Source organism: Camelus bactrianus, chromosome 5 (assembly GCF_048773025.1).
Source record: "Camelus bactrianus isolate YW-2024 breed Bactrian camel chromosome 5, ASM4877302v1, whole genome shotgun sequence".
Taxonomy (NCBI): Eukaryota; Metazoa; Chordata; class Mammalia; order Artiodactyla; family Camelidae; genus Camelus; species Camelus bactrianus.
The window spans coordinates 36,872,384-36,888,771 of record NC_133543.1 but is presented as its reverse complement, the minus strand read 5'-3'; the positions used below and the strand labels follow the sequence as shown (position 1 = coordinate 36,888,771).

At 39.9% G+C, this 16,388-nt stretch overlaps 1 long non-coding RNA gene across 2 annotated transcripts in view; it reads right to left on the bottom strand.

The window, feature by feature from the left end:
• LOC105065205 (uncharacterized) overlaps window positions 1–16,388 on the bottom strand; it is a 614,873-nt gene that overhangs the window by 84,307 nt on the left and 514,178 nt on the right. For both annotated transcript variants that reach the window (XR_012506994.1, XR_012506993.1), the window contains 2 exons: window positions 11,917–12,192; window positions 4,810–4,851 (listed from right to left, as the gene is read on the bottom strand). This is a non-coding gene — a long non-coding RNA (uncharacterized LOC105065205). The remainder of the gene's footprint in view (window positions 1–4,809; window positions 4,852–11,916; window positions 12,193–16,388) is intronic.

Here is a 16,388-nt window from a genome sequence, read left to right as displayed (position 1 = left end):
TGCCCACTCAGAGATCAAAGCAAGGAAGCTGGCTGTGCTCAACTAGTTCTCTGACCAAGTTAGCTAATCACATGCTCTTTCCTTACAGTTAATCTCAATGATAGAGCTTCATTTAAATGCTATACTTGATGCTGAGACCCACAGAAGCCAAACATGTCATTATCGAAGTAGGTATTTGAATGGTAATCAGTTCTGGAAGGTTCCAAAGAGGTTCTGGGTCATCTTAAAAAAGAGCACTTCTCTGGGCTACCATTTGCCTTCTTCTGGTTTACTATTTGACTACAGCTCCAGGTGTTATAATTGATACATTCATTTGTTCTGCATTTTAAAATGTACAACCTGCTTTTGTGTGCAATGGTCTCACTTCACCTCATCAAATATGCCACTTGATTAGTCTGTGTTCCTGTGCGTTACACAGTTACGTCTTCCCCAAACCAGTCTCCAAATGATAAACGGATAATTCAGCCAAGTCATTTGAGTTTCAAAATTAATGTACAATGCTTATGATTGTGTACAAAATTTAATATAAATAAAACTACTATTTAGTTTGCAATGTTTTACTTCAATTTTTAATTTACATACATTTTTATTTATGTAGAAATCTAATTTCTACAAAATAATATATGCTCGTTCAAAAAATCAACTCTGCTGATGTTTATAAAAGTTTCTCCTCCTCCTCTTCCCATTGCTATAATTCCACTCCTTAGAAATAATAATGATTGACTGTAATTAATCCTTAAAGACCTCTTAAATACACATATAAACACAGTGTTTGTATTACATGCTGGGATGTAACATGCATTTTTAGATTTAAGCAATTTACCAAAATGATATATTTACAGATTTTAAAGAGTCAGATTGTCCTCCAAGCTTGTTGAGGAAACAGCAGTCCCCAAACACCACCCTCCTCCCCATTTCAAGGACAGTGACTTTTTAAATGTTCAGCTATTTATCCTGTTACCTACAGTTACATTTCTTAGTAGTATGCTTATAATGCTATTTTTCTTTTCAGTTTAGCTTTATTTATTTATTGACCCCCCCCCCACCTACTTCCTACCCTACAGATAGGGTTATAGAGTATTTTGAGGAGACCAATATTCAGCATTTACATTACTATGACTATGAGTACACTATTCACATCTGAGCATTGTGGGGTCCTATGATTAGTTTTCCTTTCCTGCAGCCTTAAACTTAATAATTGTCTTATTCATTTGTTTTCCGGTTTGTTTTTCTATGGACTTATCACTAATGTATCCCTAAACTCTCCCAAACCAGTGTAAATCTAATCTCAGTATGCTTAAAGACAGATATTTCACCAATTTTCTCTTCTTAAAGGAAACTTTTTGATAAATATGTTAAGGAAATATATATTTTAAAAGGAAATTTGAGTTAATCTGTTTTGACATTTGTCACTTATAAATAAGCATATCATTATGTAGTATATATGCTAAGTATCAGTCATTAATTTGGGCTAAATATGTCAGACCAAATTATGACTGCATTTTATCCATTCTTCTCTGAGCATTTCTCACTATTTTCCCTATAGTCAATGCTCAATAAAATTTCCATTTAGATACCAAATGAAATATTTCTAAAGGGTTGATGGTGGTTAGCAAGGTTATTTTACCATAATTTTCCTTGACTTTGTGCTTTCCAGACATCTCAAAAACAACAACAACAAAATACCTTGAGGTAATGGAGTTTCAAAACTTGTGAAACACATTTATATTCTGTGCAGCCCTCTGGGAAAGCTCCTGTTGAGTTGGAAGGGTTAGCATTTGAAACCGTAGTGATTCTAACAGATAGAATTCTCACTCATCTGTCTCAAACAGGTACTTATGAGTAGCTGAAATCTGCTTATCTTTCTTTGTCATGCCCCCTCCTCGTGCCCACTTCGATCTATATCTGGCAAGTCCAGTGTGAAATAATGTATATTTTCTGGCCCATGTCTTTTATTTTTCCAATCCCTTTCATTTCCCTTCCTGTAACGACCAGTTCCTGTTGTTGCTTTTGACTGGCTTTGTAACTGCCTCTGAATCAACAGTGTTGCTGACTTGTAGAGCTGGAGTGGCCCAGAGGAAGAATGGGAATCCATTCGCTGCATCAAAATGTTCAAGCCCAGCACCGCGAGCCCCTGAAGTAGGATATGTCTTTGGCATACACATTATAATGAGATGCGGCGACTACACCTACTCCGTGAAGAGATTTTTTATCGTGAACCACAGGTGAATTGCAACAATTGTCTAGCCTATTGTGATGTGCCGCTGGCTATGCATTTGGATTTTTCAAACCTGCAAATTATCTATTTACATGATAGATGAAAAAATGACAATGAAAAAACAATGAAAAGGTTTCACATGCATCTTAATGATAGCTTGCTTCATTTCATTTCAAAAACACTTTTGAGGTATTCCTCTGTTGCTGTTACCTACACATGTAGATATATTATTTGATTCAAGTCCTCCTCTCTAACATTTTAGTTATTCACACAACATGGATGGAATAGCACCAGCTCAATCACATCTGGTTGAGTAGGGGTAGCTGACATACGATCATCTAACTTTATAGTTCTCTCCCCAAGATACACCCATAAGTTCTACCCTATGATTGCTTTCAGCATCTGTAATGCGGTTTAGAGATTTGGGTTTCTGAGATTATAATAAGACTACGACTAAGTATTTGTGTAAGGTAGGCTATATAATGGTCCTTGTTTAAAGGATTTCATGACAGAATTTTAATCAGGCATTTCAATAACCCAAAGTAATAAATGTTCACATTTTCATGATTAGCCAGTGGGAAGCATCCTTTTAAATTATGAGACCCTAGGCTCTCAGTCTGTTTTGACTATCATTGTACATACGGTGCCTTGTACTTGCTTGGTGCTCAATAATTATTTGTTGAATGAATGAATCATTGTAATCAATTTAGTATCAGTCAACAGCAGTGAGAATTTATCAATTGCCTCCTTTGTTGGAACACTAAACTACATAGAGTTAAATTCCAAATCATTGGATACCTCTTAACTCTTATTGGTCTGCTCTGCTGCATTTCAAATGTTGATTACTTCTTTTTCCTTGGTGATTTCACTCTCTGCAAGGCCTCTGTCTCTATCATTTCTATAATTTCTGTTATCTCCTTGGTCTTCTTCACAGCCTGTGCTTCTTTTTACTCCCTTTGTGAACATTTGTGATCTCCAGAGTTTCTGACTGCACCTGCTCTTCCCACTCTAAGTTCTTCCTGGGGACATCTCATCCAAGGTCATTGTCAGTTATAGATTGCATTTGGCACATAAGAGAATGAGAAAGAGAGGTGTGCACGAGACAGGAGTTTCTTTTTCTTTCATATGACAGGTAGGTTCTCCTAAGTGGGCATGGTAACTCAGCAACTTTAGGGCCCCTGTCTGTTGGCCTTTCTCTCACGGTCAGTCACACCGTGGCTGCCACAGCTCCAACAGTAAAATCTGCTGCTAGTCAAGCACTAGGAGAACAGGAAAAGGACCAGAGCTAGTAGACTCTGTCTCCCTTCTGAGAAATATTTAAGGAGTCTCCACTCAACAACATGAACTTCATTTTCATTAGCCAAAACCCTGTCACATAGCTATACCCATTTGCAAAAAACACTGGGAAATAAAGTTTGTTTTACTTTTGAAGTTAGAGTTCAGTTAGTAAGGAAGAAGAGCTTTAATGACATTTATGTTCTGATAACTCCCAAATTACTGCTTTGATCCTCACCTCTACTCTGGATTTATTTATCCAAATGTTCATTGGACATCTACACCAGCAAAAAAAATCCCAGTGGCCTCTCAAACCCAACATGTCTAACTCTCTAAACTTTATTTGCATATTCTAGTTGATTTCCTTCCCTCACCATCCCAGCTGCATTCACTGAGTCCATCACATTTATTTTATACTTACTGCCAAGGCAGCATGCTAGGATCTACATACTACTAGGCACCATGCTAGGAGGTGGTTTTACAGATATGGATGAAACATACCGCCTACCTAATGGAATCTAGAAGCGACCTAAAGGAACCCACAAGTGGATGATGTCGCGTGCTGCCCAGAGTCCCCTTCAGGACTGTCCTTCCTTCTACCAGCTGCTGGGAGTGTTGGATGCTTGCTTACCCAGAATTGCTCTCTGCTAAAGAGGGCTTCCTCGCCCACAGTCAAAGCACACTTCCCAGGAGCAGCCGACTGAACTAAGAGTGTAAGGCCACTGCTCTCTTGGCTTAAGGTGGGGCAAATACAAAGAACTCTCCCAGCTCTAGCGCTAACTGTGGGGTCATCTGAGGCTCGTGAAGTGAGTGTAGCACAATTCACTTGCCCCCTCTGTCTAGTCTTACTTCAGTCATCCACAGGTTTGCTCCTGAGAGGGATCCCCAGTGAACTTGCTGAATGCGAACCTTTATAAAAGAGTCTGTTTGCCAGATAATCTGATATGCAACAGGGTAGCAGGGATGCAAACTAGGAAGCAGACACTAAAATGGCATATTGGAACTGGATGACTGGCAATATATACACCGTCACTTGGGTAGTGAGTGCGCTGGCGATAGCCCTAGCATGCGGCAGTGGTGCCACTGTTCCGACCCTCACAGCTCCTGAGCTGGAACGGGATCACAGTGGACGGGGCGCTGTCCCTGGCCTTGGAGCAGTTTGGGGAAGTGGTTATTAAACAATTGAATTAGAGGACTGTTGCTAGGGGCAACAGTGCCCTGGAGAAAGACAATCATGGGCTGAGAATGACAAATCAGCAATTCAAGGTGAAGTGTAAAGGCACAAGGGTCTTGTCAGCAAATAAAAAAACTCTCACCTGCAACCAGAAAGCAGAGACAGGCGAAGATCAGGTCCACAACTGAAAGGTAAGCGTAGCAGATTTTTAGAGAAGGTTAAATTCTCAGTCTCAGCAATTTGGCTAAACCAAGTTCAGGGTGTTAATCAGAAAAGAGCGGGACCCTGAAACTGGGATGGCAACACCTGGGTCAATGTATTAAAAAATCTTGCATCCCCAGATCACTGTATATCTGTTGGTTCCACAGAAGTGGACCCCCTCTCCCTAGGAAAGCCTGGCTCTCCTTCTCTTCGCTTACAGATGATGGTGAGGGTTCTGCCTTCTAAGACAATATGAACCCCCTTCAGGATGGACTCCCACCTCTCTTCCTGGACAGAGAATAACTGGCTAAATCAAAACGTAAGATAGGTGAGGAAGCCCTGAGTCTGCTGAGAGAGGAGGGGGACTATAACACAGAGAAGCTGCAGCATCTAGGGAGTGGTGTGTGTAAGGGACTGTAGATGCTGACTGAGGCGGGCAGAACATAGAGTTATAACAGGAAAACTCTGTCAGTATAGTAGCACTGTCCTGTGATATAGGACTTAAGACCCTGGCAAGGACCCCAAGCGCCTACACAAAAGCGCACACAGGCTAGCTCTTGGAAGCTAGGAGAAAGTGATGGCCCATGCTTAGCGAGGTAGCAATGCCAGAACTGCCATGACTGACCATGAAAGAGGTACTAAAAGGCTCAGAAGAGCAGCGTGCTAGTAGATGAGGCTGGAAAGCCCAACAGCCAGTGCTATTCAGTGAGCTGGCCTAGACGATACTCCATTTACCAAAGTGACAAAAATGCATTTGTAAGAGTGGCACCAGGGTCCCTGTGATGGTCAGTGGTGGTTAACCTCTCTCGATCTAGACTGACGGTAGAAGATGCTCTTATAGAACTTGGCTTCCTGACAGCAATGAGGATAATAGGACCCCAGAAATAGGACCAGGTGGCAGTGCCCTGAGGGGCTTAGGCCATGGGAACATCACATCACATGTGTCCAGAGCAGAACTAAGCAATGAAACTTTGAGACCAGGCAGAATCTGGGTGGGCATTAAGGAAACCTGGACTCTCAAGAAAACAACAAGTAAGAAGCAAAACTCATCTATGGTTTTTTGATGATATACAATTTGGGGCTTTTGTTTAAAAGTTAAAAAAAAAGAACCTCTCATGACATTCCACTGTAACCACTAAAACTGACTGTCTTCCCTGAAGAAGCTACCATGAATAATCTGTGCAGAAAAATAAGGCACGCGTGCACACACACATACACGTATGTATGCATGACCTTCTGGCAAACATTTTTGTTATTAATAAATATGCTAAAAATTGAAATTCAAGATCCATTAGGTTTTAGTCCTTAGTTGTTTCTTGAAAATAGCTAAAATACTCTTCAATTTTGATTGGACACATCTCCCTCCCATCCATCTAGAAATGGCCGAGCACTGCACAATTTCTAGGGAAAGAGCGGCGGGTTTCAGATGGACCATTAAAACAGCCATTGACATTAGTTTCACTTTCCCTGAGTTTTTTAGGGGGAATTGGGGCCAAGGGTGAGGGACAGGAAGGAAAGGAAGGTAATAGAGATGCAGACATCCTCTTTCTAGACAGCGCTAGATGAAGTGCCTGCTCTCTGATGGATGAGATCAATGCAGGTAGCTTAACAGAGTCATTCATTATCTGTTGTGGCTGACTCTACTGACTAAATTAACCAAGGAACCACAAGCTTTGCCTTTCTTTTACTCTATTGGGGAGATAATCATTTTAAAAATAAGCCAAAGCCTTGGGGGCTAATTACAGCATGCTCTGAAAGACCTTAAAGAATAACAAACTCCAGAAACAAATGCTGTAGAATATGTGAGTGGTGATGTTTCCATTCAAGTCCACTACAGAACTGTGCCCAGTTCTCCCAGGAAAAGTGTTTACTTAGCTTGATTTAAATAGAGATAAGGTAGGGAGCAGATGGAGCTTATTTGAATCCATTGGGCAGCTCGGGCTCATGTGTCAGATGGACTCGATGGAGACTGGGAGGGGAGCGAGCAGGGGAGAACAGCTGGAAAGGGGAAAGCAGGGTATTCCAAACAGAGCCGCTATTTCCAAAGATCTTTCACTCCCATAAAATGCTGGAACCTGAAACTGAATCTGAATCTGGATTTCAGGAAACCACAATCGTAAAATATGTTTGGCTTTACTCTATTGCATAAGCAGAAAGAATGTCAAAGCTAAGTGGGGGCATAAAGATCTAGGTTCAGAAAATTCCCCAGACAAAATCTAGCTACTTTTGACTTATGTGGGGAATTCAGTTGATAACTGTCCCCAGCTTCAGTCCTCACCTTCCTTGGACACTTCCCAGTCAGTAATTCTAGGTAGAAAAAGAAAAACTCATATTCTGGTGTATAGATTGTTAGATTAACCCTGTCGCCTCAAAGACCCTTCTGTCCTATAACTCTGCACTGTCTCACCCAGCAGCTGCTACTCACGTGGGACAACTAAACACTTGGAATGAGGTGCTTTTTTTTTTTTTCTTTGCTGTAATCAAATAAAAGTTTAGTAAATAAAAAAGAATGGGGGTAGATTTTTAAAAAATAGTAAATTGACCTATCAGTGATACCCAATGCAATAGGAAGGGAAGTTTAGAGACTGGGATTTCTCAATACGAAATTTCTATTAGAGCTTGATGAATATGGAAATAGTAAAAGGCAGGAAGCAGGGGAGTAGTAAACTCTGGGTAATGCAGAGTTCAGACACCAGGTCTATCAGTTATTTTTGGTCAATAAGTGAAAAAAATATCAGGGCTGTGAAGATCTAAGGGTTCCCAAATCTGTTCTAAAGACTCATACTGGTCAAGACTAAAGTCTAAGACAAATGGTAACTACATGGAGAGATTCTCATTAAGCTAGGTTTAATAACTTTTGTTTGGTGGTCAGCTTTCCTACCCTTTATGAAATCATGGTGACAGTAGATGGCACTTTTTAATGTCCCTATTTGGCAAAACCAAAAGTTGGCAAATATATATTTGAACTGTTACTGGGTAATGAAATATAAAAATCCATGGACTGCTAATTTCATTTACTTTTTATTTTCCAAATGAGGAAACTGAGTACCGGGAAGGTGGATGGCTTGCCCCCGCCCTACCCTGCTCCCCCAGCAGGTCTAGCTAGTCTCACTCCGTCTCTCTTCACTGTGCCCACGGTCATCTCAGTCATCTCAGTCATCTCACGAGCAAAACCAGACAGAGCTTGTAGGTAAGCTCATCAAATGTCTGCTCCATCAAGGGTTTCAATTTCGATTTCCCATTGTTACTTGGAGGAGTCTGAGTGTTAAGTTTGAGAGATACTCTGCTCAAAAAGTATGACTTTATGGACACCATGAGCCTACCCATCTTCAGTCTTCTGTTTCATAAAGCATGCCACTGAGATTTTAATACTACATGCTCGGTGGGGGTAAATCGAATCCAAGAAATCTGTCAGAAATACCTTTGTACTTAGATTGGACTCAGATTTACGCGTGGACAAATTACACAGTACTGACATCTCTGTGAGTTCTTAGTGAGTCTCAGACATGCATTGCATTATGGCAAATTGTACTTACCAAATAGCTCTACAATGCATTATTATTTTTTACAAAACTAATATGATTTCTGCAGCTCCTAAATTTGGTTTTACATATGCAAGTTGACTTGGTTAAATTGATCAAAATAACAGTTGAACATAAATTATCGCGCTTTGACTGAATTTTTTAAATTATTCATCAAAACCAACTGATAGGTAGACTCTGAGCTCTGTGAAAACTCAGTTTGTTACTCATCTATTTTCTGCCAATTTCTATTTCTTTATTTATCAAGTCCTAGTAGAAATCCCTTACTGAAAAATATCAGTTTTCAGACTTTCCCATTGCACTGGGTGCCACTGGAAAGTAGGTTTACTAATATTTTTTTCTTCTATCCAGAAATATGTCCTTTCATCTTTATTAGCATTTTGTTTAACAAGGGAAAAAACGAAGACAAAACCAAAAGTTCGTATGTGTGGTCATTAGGTGCATGTGGCTAGTGACTACTGAATTGGGCAGTGCAGATATAACACATTTTTATCATCACAGAAAGTTACATTGAACAGCAGTGGTTAGGGTATACTGTATTACTTTTTTTTCTACCTAGAATTACCCATTGCAGTTGTGAGAGGAACAGTGAGATATAATCTTGGAACAGTTATAAACTGAATTCTCAATGTGAGTAAATATTAGCTTGAGTTTGTTTGTTGGTTTTGAGAAAGGGAAATATAAAATATCCAATTCAACTGCATTTCAAATGAAGGAGAATGTATATAGATTCTCTTGTAAAAAAAAATGGGACTTCAGTTCACATTATGGCTAATTAATGCCAAGAAACAAAAGTCAGGGGAGAGGTGTATGCAGTAAAGGAGGGACAGTGGGCAGGTTGGGAAGTTAAGTTCTCAAAGCTTAAGGGTCTCGCACTCATAGACCATCTGAGGAACCAGCGGAGGCCACGTCATTCTGAAGGTGGCAGGAAGAGAAGGAGACAGAAAGAACCTGTAAGAAAGAAGCTATTTGGGGGTAGATTCTGCTTGTGAGCTTCATAGTAAATTATTAGCTATTTTTCCTGCCCTTTGAAATTCAAAATGCATAGACCAAGCTCTCCAAGGATGCTGGTGTGCCCTCTCAGGAGAATGTTAATCTCAGGATTTCAGAGACTCCAGCCAGAGAAATGTAATCTCCTAGGGCACTTGCTGCAGGAGAATGAAATCGTGGGGAGACCTTGATCTATTTTGTAACTAATGTCTTCAGAGGGATTTTCAGAGACCAATGTAAATTGTGATATAAAAATATCTCACAGATTTCAGACACTCCTTAGAGAACACAGGACCATAACACAATGAATAGATTACACGGTGACATTAACAGAATCTTACCCTCTGTAAAATGTGTTATTTTGCCCCATATTGTTTCCCTTTTCATAATCTCTTCAGAATTTCAGTGTGGGTAGTTATTCAAATGGTTTACAGAACACATTGAGGCAAACATATTCCATATCTAGGTCACGGTGTGATTGTAGAAAATTCACTCCAGCGAAGCACAGCCAGGGAACTGTCAGCCACCCCAGTTCTGACTGTGAGCGGCCCATCCAGCAAGCAGGTCAACCCTCTTCGTCCCTGTGATCACCAGGAGCACTGCATGATATCCACTGGGGTGTGGGGGACCAAGAAGTAAATTATAGGCAAGTGGACAAAAGGCACTTGAAGAAATTGTGCAGAAAAATAAAGAAATAAAAGAGAGGGAAGAAGAAAGGGAGGGAGGGAGAGAGAGCCAGTGATAGAAAAGGAAATGCAAGTGGTGGGAAGACGTGACAAGTCCCCAGTAATCATCTTGTGCGCCAGTCAATGACGCCATGCTTGCTTTGTACATTTGTACATGGTTATTTGTCCAAGAAGCATTTACTGAGCATCTATTATGCCAAAGTCTCTGAGGGGCTGCAAAGACTTGTCAAGTTAACCAGAAAGTGCACCACTGAGGATGGCCTGGAATCGTCTCTTTATAATTTCAGGGCTGAATTACATTAGAAAGTCACGAGAAAAGCACAGACAGAGTTCATGGTTAAAATGAAAATCTCAGTGAAAGAACAACAGTAATCAAACGGCCCTTTTGAAATGTTTTAAGCCTAATGTTTCTCTTCACTCACTTCTAATTCTACCTTAAAATCTATCCTGGTTTCTCTCTCAAATTCTTAGCGGTCTTTCCACACTTTATATCAATTACTACTTTGACAGACCATAATAAAGAAGTCATTTTGGCTTTCCTTTAGCTGCTTGCTGCTTTATTATTAATCTTTTTTCTCTTGTTACACATAATATATTTCAATTTAAAGAGAACCAGCAACATACAGCAAATGCACCATTTTGACTTGAGCCTGAAGCTGAAGGTCATAATTTATTTTCATTTTTCACCTTTATTTGGGAATGATAAGGTAGCCACCTATTTCTGATTGTGAACTGGGAAAAATTTTTTTTTCTGTTTAAAAAAAAATCATAGAAACAGATTAAGAAAGCCCATGTGCAACATGGGCAAAGCGGAAAACTACACAGTACAAAACAAAATGAAACATATATCATAAAAATAAAAAATAAAAAAACTTATGATTCCCACACAAAAATCTGCACACACATATTTGTAGCAGCTTTACTCATAATTGCCAAAACCTGGAAACAACCAAGATGTCCTTCAGTCGGTGACTAAATAAATAAGCTGTGGTCCATCCAGACAATGGAATATTACTCAGCACTGGAAAGGAATAGCTATCAAGCCATGAAAAGACATGGAGGAACCTTAAATGCATATTACTAAGTTAAATAAGCCAATCGGAAAAAGTATAGACTGTATGACTCTAACTATGTGACATTCTGGAAAAGGCAGAATTATGGACATGGTAGAAAGATCAGTGGCTGTCAGGGGTAGCAGGGGTGGGGAGGGATAAATAGGCAGAGCACAGAGGATTTTTAGGGCAGTAAATGTATGATATTCTAATGATGAATATTCTAATATTAATTCATTAAAATTCTAATGATGGATATTATCATCATTATACATTTGTCCAAACCCATAAAATGCACAGCACCAAGAGTGAACCCTAATGTAAACTATGGACTCTGGGTGGTAATGACGTGTCAGTGTGGGTTGATCAGTTGTACCAGTGCACCACTCTGGAGATGTTGCCCATGGAGGGCTATGCATAAGTGGGGGCAGGGGTATATGGGAAATCTCTGTACTGTCCCCTCAATAATGCTGTAAACCTAAAGCTGCTCTAAAAAAAAATAGTCCTAATAAAAAACCAAAAAAACTCCCAACTAACTAAATCAATAAAATTAGGTCTGATAAAAACAAACAAACAATGATTCTGCTTTGACCAAGTCTACCTAATCCTAACCCGTCTAGAACCTTGTGCCATGGAAAAGGTCTCCCCACTCAAGCAGCACCCACACATGACCCATGTGCCCTCCACCTTCTGCCACAGACGCACACAGGAGTGGACCCCACCACCAGGCTTTTCTTGTAACTACTCTTTCTGCCTTGCCAGGGCTTGGCAGCCTTACCTTTGGCATCCGAGGGCAGAGTTTGATTCTCCATAGTCTCAGCAGCAGAGAAGTAGCTCCATTACCGTAAAAATCACATACGGACACCGCTTCATAATCTCCATGGGCTTCAGAGTCTTTGTCACACTTCTTTCTGTCATCAGACCTTGGGGTGATGTGACTCTTCCAGGGGAAGCATTTGGGGACGGCTTCCACCCAGGCCTCCTGGCTCTGCTGTACGTGCACAACCTCTTTTTTTTTTTTTTCGTATTCAAGGTTTTATTCGCGTTTCAATCACTGCAGTAAAATCAGAAAAAAATGTGTAAGAGTTATAAAGGAGGAAAATTGTCACTTGTTTGCAGATGATACGACTGTTAACATAGAAAATACAAGGCAAACTAAATATAAATTACTAAAATTGCGATGAAGGCAATTGGCTGGATATCGCCAAGTGCACAAGTCTATTTTATACACCAGAAATACATTTTAAACAATTGTAAAATAGGGCCAATTTATAAGGCAACAAAAATAGCAAAGAAAAAAAATCCAGAAAGAAATCAAGATAGTAATAGAGAAAGTTAAAAAACTTATGAAAACCATCCAAAAAAATCTAATTAAATGATGGGTTTAATTTTGGTTCTTTTGCAAATTTTTGATCACTTCAATGCATTCTTAGTCTTAATGTACATTGAAGAGCAAAGCTCCCAAAGTAGGCAAATTAATATCCCAATGAATTGCTATTTGGAACAAAAAGCCGTACACAGCCTCTTGCATTAAGCAGTCCTGGATTAGGCTTGCTGGGGTCTTTGTTGCCAACCAGTATTTGACCCTGGGCTGATTTACTGGTGAGAATGGACGTGCCAAAGAAAACTGTGGAAGGAGCCTTGTTGCTGCCCAAAGTTTGCTCTCCCACTGAGAGGTGTCTTTTGCTCTTGATTCACAGTCACCAAAACCCATCACTGACTGATGCAGCAAGCACACCAGGGCAACCGACTCAACTCTGTACATGTGTCCTTTCCTTATCAGCATTGACCTCAGACTTGCAGGAAGCTCCTGAATTTCAAAATCAGATGAGCATTTAGGAGCTTGAATGAGGATAAGGTAAATGGCTTCAAGAAGAGGCTGTTATAGATTTTATATATATATATATATTTTTTTCTTTTAGTTTTAAATTTTTAAAAAGATTTTCTTTTTTTTCCTTCTGTTTTTAACCTTATCTTTCTTTTTACTCTTTTTTTTGAGGAGGGGAATCAGGTTTCTTTCTTCCTTCCTTCCTGTCTTCCTTCCTTCCTTTCATCTTTCTTCTGCATGCTAAGCATGCAGTCTACCACTGAGATATACCCACCTCCCAACAGATAATATTTGAGTTGATAACAACATGAAGGTTAGAGGAATGAAAGTGAGTTGTTCATTGTACTATAAAAGGGGAAGGGAAGTTCAGGAAGGGAAGAACTGTTAAATATTGGTAAAGCAATTAAGCAAGGAAACCATTAGACTGAGGTGGTTCTAGTGCCTTGGCAGCCCAGTAAGGCAGAGAAATCCAGGTTGAAGTCAATTCCTACAAATGCCTCAAGGTTAAGAAGTCGAAACTTAAGAACAACCAATCACAGACAACTAGGCTTTCCCAAATAAGGCAAGTGCTTCGGTTACAGCCAATCAAATCATTTCCATACTTTGCTTCTGCGTCTGCTCCCTTGGTCCTCCCAGGAGAGTGCCCCTTACCACTTCTGGTTTGGTGCTGCACAATTCCAATCTATGTTAGATCAAGTAAACTCATAAGTTTTAATGTGCCTCAGTCTGTCTTTTAATAATATTAAGACAGAAAAATTAATGCTAAAAGGATAATGCTCTTTGGAATTACATAAAGATTAAATTGATTATTGAATTGAACCTCAAGAAATCATCCCCTCCCCCAAAGGACATTTTACTTTCAAGACTTTTCTGAATTGCTTTGAGATAATTAAAAGACAGTCAATTGTTCTTGTTGATAATGACACACAGCTTTCCTTGCATTGTTATCTTATAAGAATAAGTAAACTATAATGATTGGATCTATCTTCTTACTACTTTTTTCCCTTAAACCTCACTTTCTTCCAACTGAGACAACTATCATTCAAAGGTATCAATGGTTTAAAAGTTGACTTTTCCTTTCTCCCTTTCACTTATTTTCTATGAATTTCTGCACATGAACTTAACACTGTTAGCATGGGCCTTGGAGCCAGACAGATCTCAACTGGACAGCTCCACCACTTATGAGGTGCATGATCGTGAATGAATTATGGAGATTTTCCCAGCCACGTTTTCCCCTAGTGGGCTTCATAGGGTAATGGGGAGAATTAAATAAGCTCATGCAAGTGAGAGTATGTCACTGTATGATTACACCTAGTACCTCGCCAGGCCCACAGTGGGCAGCCTATTTTCACATAGTCTCCCTCACCTTCTTTTAACATTCTCCTCATGTCTTCCCATTGCACCACAGAATCTAGGTTTTCCTCCTTTGAGCACTGCCCCCAAGACCGTTTCTCAAATGCTCTTCCTCTTTTTCACCCCTAGATATAGGTGAGCACCAGTGAGGTTTTCTTGGTGCTTCCTCACCCATGTTGGCAGCTCGAGGCACTACCTCAGATGCAAGGGTCCCATGTTGTACACCTTCACTTGGGAGCATCACTCCCAAGCTCTCAACCACATTTACCTCTGCTTGCTTGATATCTTTCTGTGGATGTCCAAACTTCACTTCAAACTCCACTCCACACTTCTAAAACTCTTGTCTCCTTACACCGTACTGCTGCTCCTTGAATCACCAAGAACCATGAATTTGCCTAAATCAGCTTCACCTCTTAGAGAAACATCTCTCCTAGCTTACATTGCATTTAATTGTCACACCTTCATTCACAAGATGATCATATGAAGAAAAAGTCTACAAATAACAAGTGTTGGAGAGGATGTGGAGAAAAGGGAACACCTGTGCACTGTTGGTGAGAGTGTAAATTGGTGCAGCCACTATGGAAAACAGTATGGAGTTTCTTCAAAAAGCTAAAACTAGAGCTACCATATGACCCAGCAATCCAGCTCCTGGGTATATATATCTGGAGAAAAACAAAAACATTCATTTAAAAAGAAGCATGCACCACAATATTTATGGCAGCACTATTTACAATAGTCAAGATTTGGAAACAACCTAAATGTCCATCAATAGACAAATGGATAAAGAAGATGTGGTATATATACACAATGGAATATTACTCAGCCATAAAAAGAATGAAATTCTACCATTTGCAGTAATGTGGATGGGCCTATATTATGCTTAGTGAAATAAATCAGACAGAGAAAGACAAATAGTATATGATAGCACTTATATGTGGAAATTAAATAATAAATAAGTAATAAAATACATGAATGCATATAGCAAAACAGAAACAGACTCACAGATAACAGAAAACAAACGTGTGGTTACCAGTGGGAAGAGGGAAGGGGGAAGGTAAGGTACAGTAGGGGATTGAGAGACACAAACTACAATGTATAAAAAAGATAAGCAACAAGGATATACTGTACAGCACAGGGAATTCTAGTCATTATTTTGTAGTAACTTTTAATGGAGTATAATCCATAAACACACTGGCTCACTAAGCTCTACACCTGAAACTAATATAATATTGTAAATCAACCATACTTCAATTAAAAAAAAACATTTCTTGTGATTATCTGCATTAATTTCTTTTTTTACAATGAACATTTATAGTTTTTAAAATTGGGGGTAAATCTTTTTAGTTTGAAAATAAAGGAGCAAAACCTAATCATTCTCATACATATGCTGAGGTGAAGTTAGGACATAAAGAGGTGGCCCAGAACGATCCTGGGGAGCGGTGCATTCAAAACCGGCTTCTAAACCTCAACATACTGAGTCACAAAGGGGTCGCCAAAGAAAAAAATAAATGTATTAAAGTTGAAAGACATAAAAGAGAGGCGGGCAACCGAAGAGGCTAGTAAATAAATACATATTTGGCACCAGCAGGGTAATGACACTTGTGAACGTCCAAAGTGCCTGGCCGGTGAGCTGTGGCTGTCCGCACCACTTTTACAAGTGGAGACCATCCCCTGATGCTCGGCTCACAGCCTCTAGCACAGCCTGGCCGCTTGTGAAATGCAAACACCCATGCGGCCTAAGGCTGCTGGGTCCAAGCTCTCCTGGGCCAGTAATTCCTGCAGTCTTTAGCCAAAGCAGCGCGCCAGTACATCGGCACAAATGAAGGCGCAATTTAAAAGCGTGTGCATGTGCCAGCATTTACAGGCATTTAGAAAGGACATTTGTAGAGAGCAAAATACTATTTTTTTTACCCAGTTTTGTTGGGCCTTAATTAAAGAGGCCTTTTCCCCCTTTTCTGCCACTTGGGCTGTGGGATTGCAGCCTCTCCCGGCTTGGCGAAGGATTTCATTGGCCCGCGGGCTAATTATGAAGGACTCACACTGTTCCCCAGCCTCCTGAAAGGCCGGAA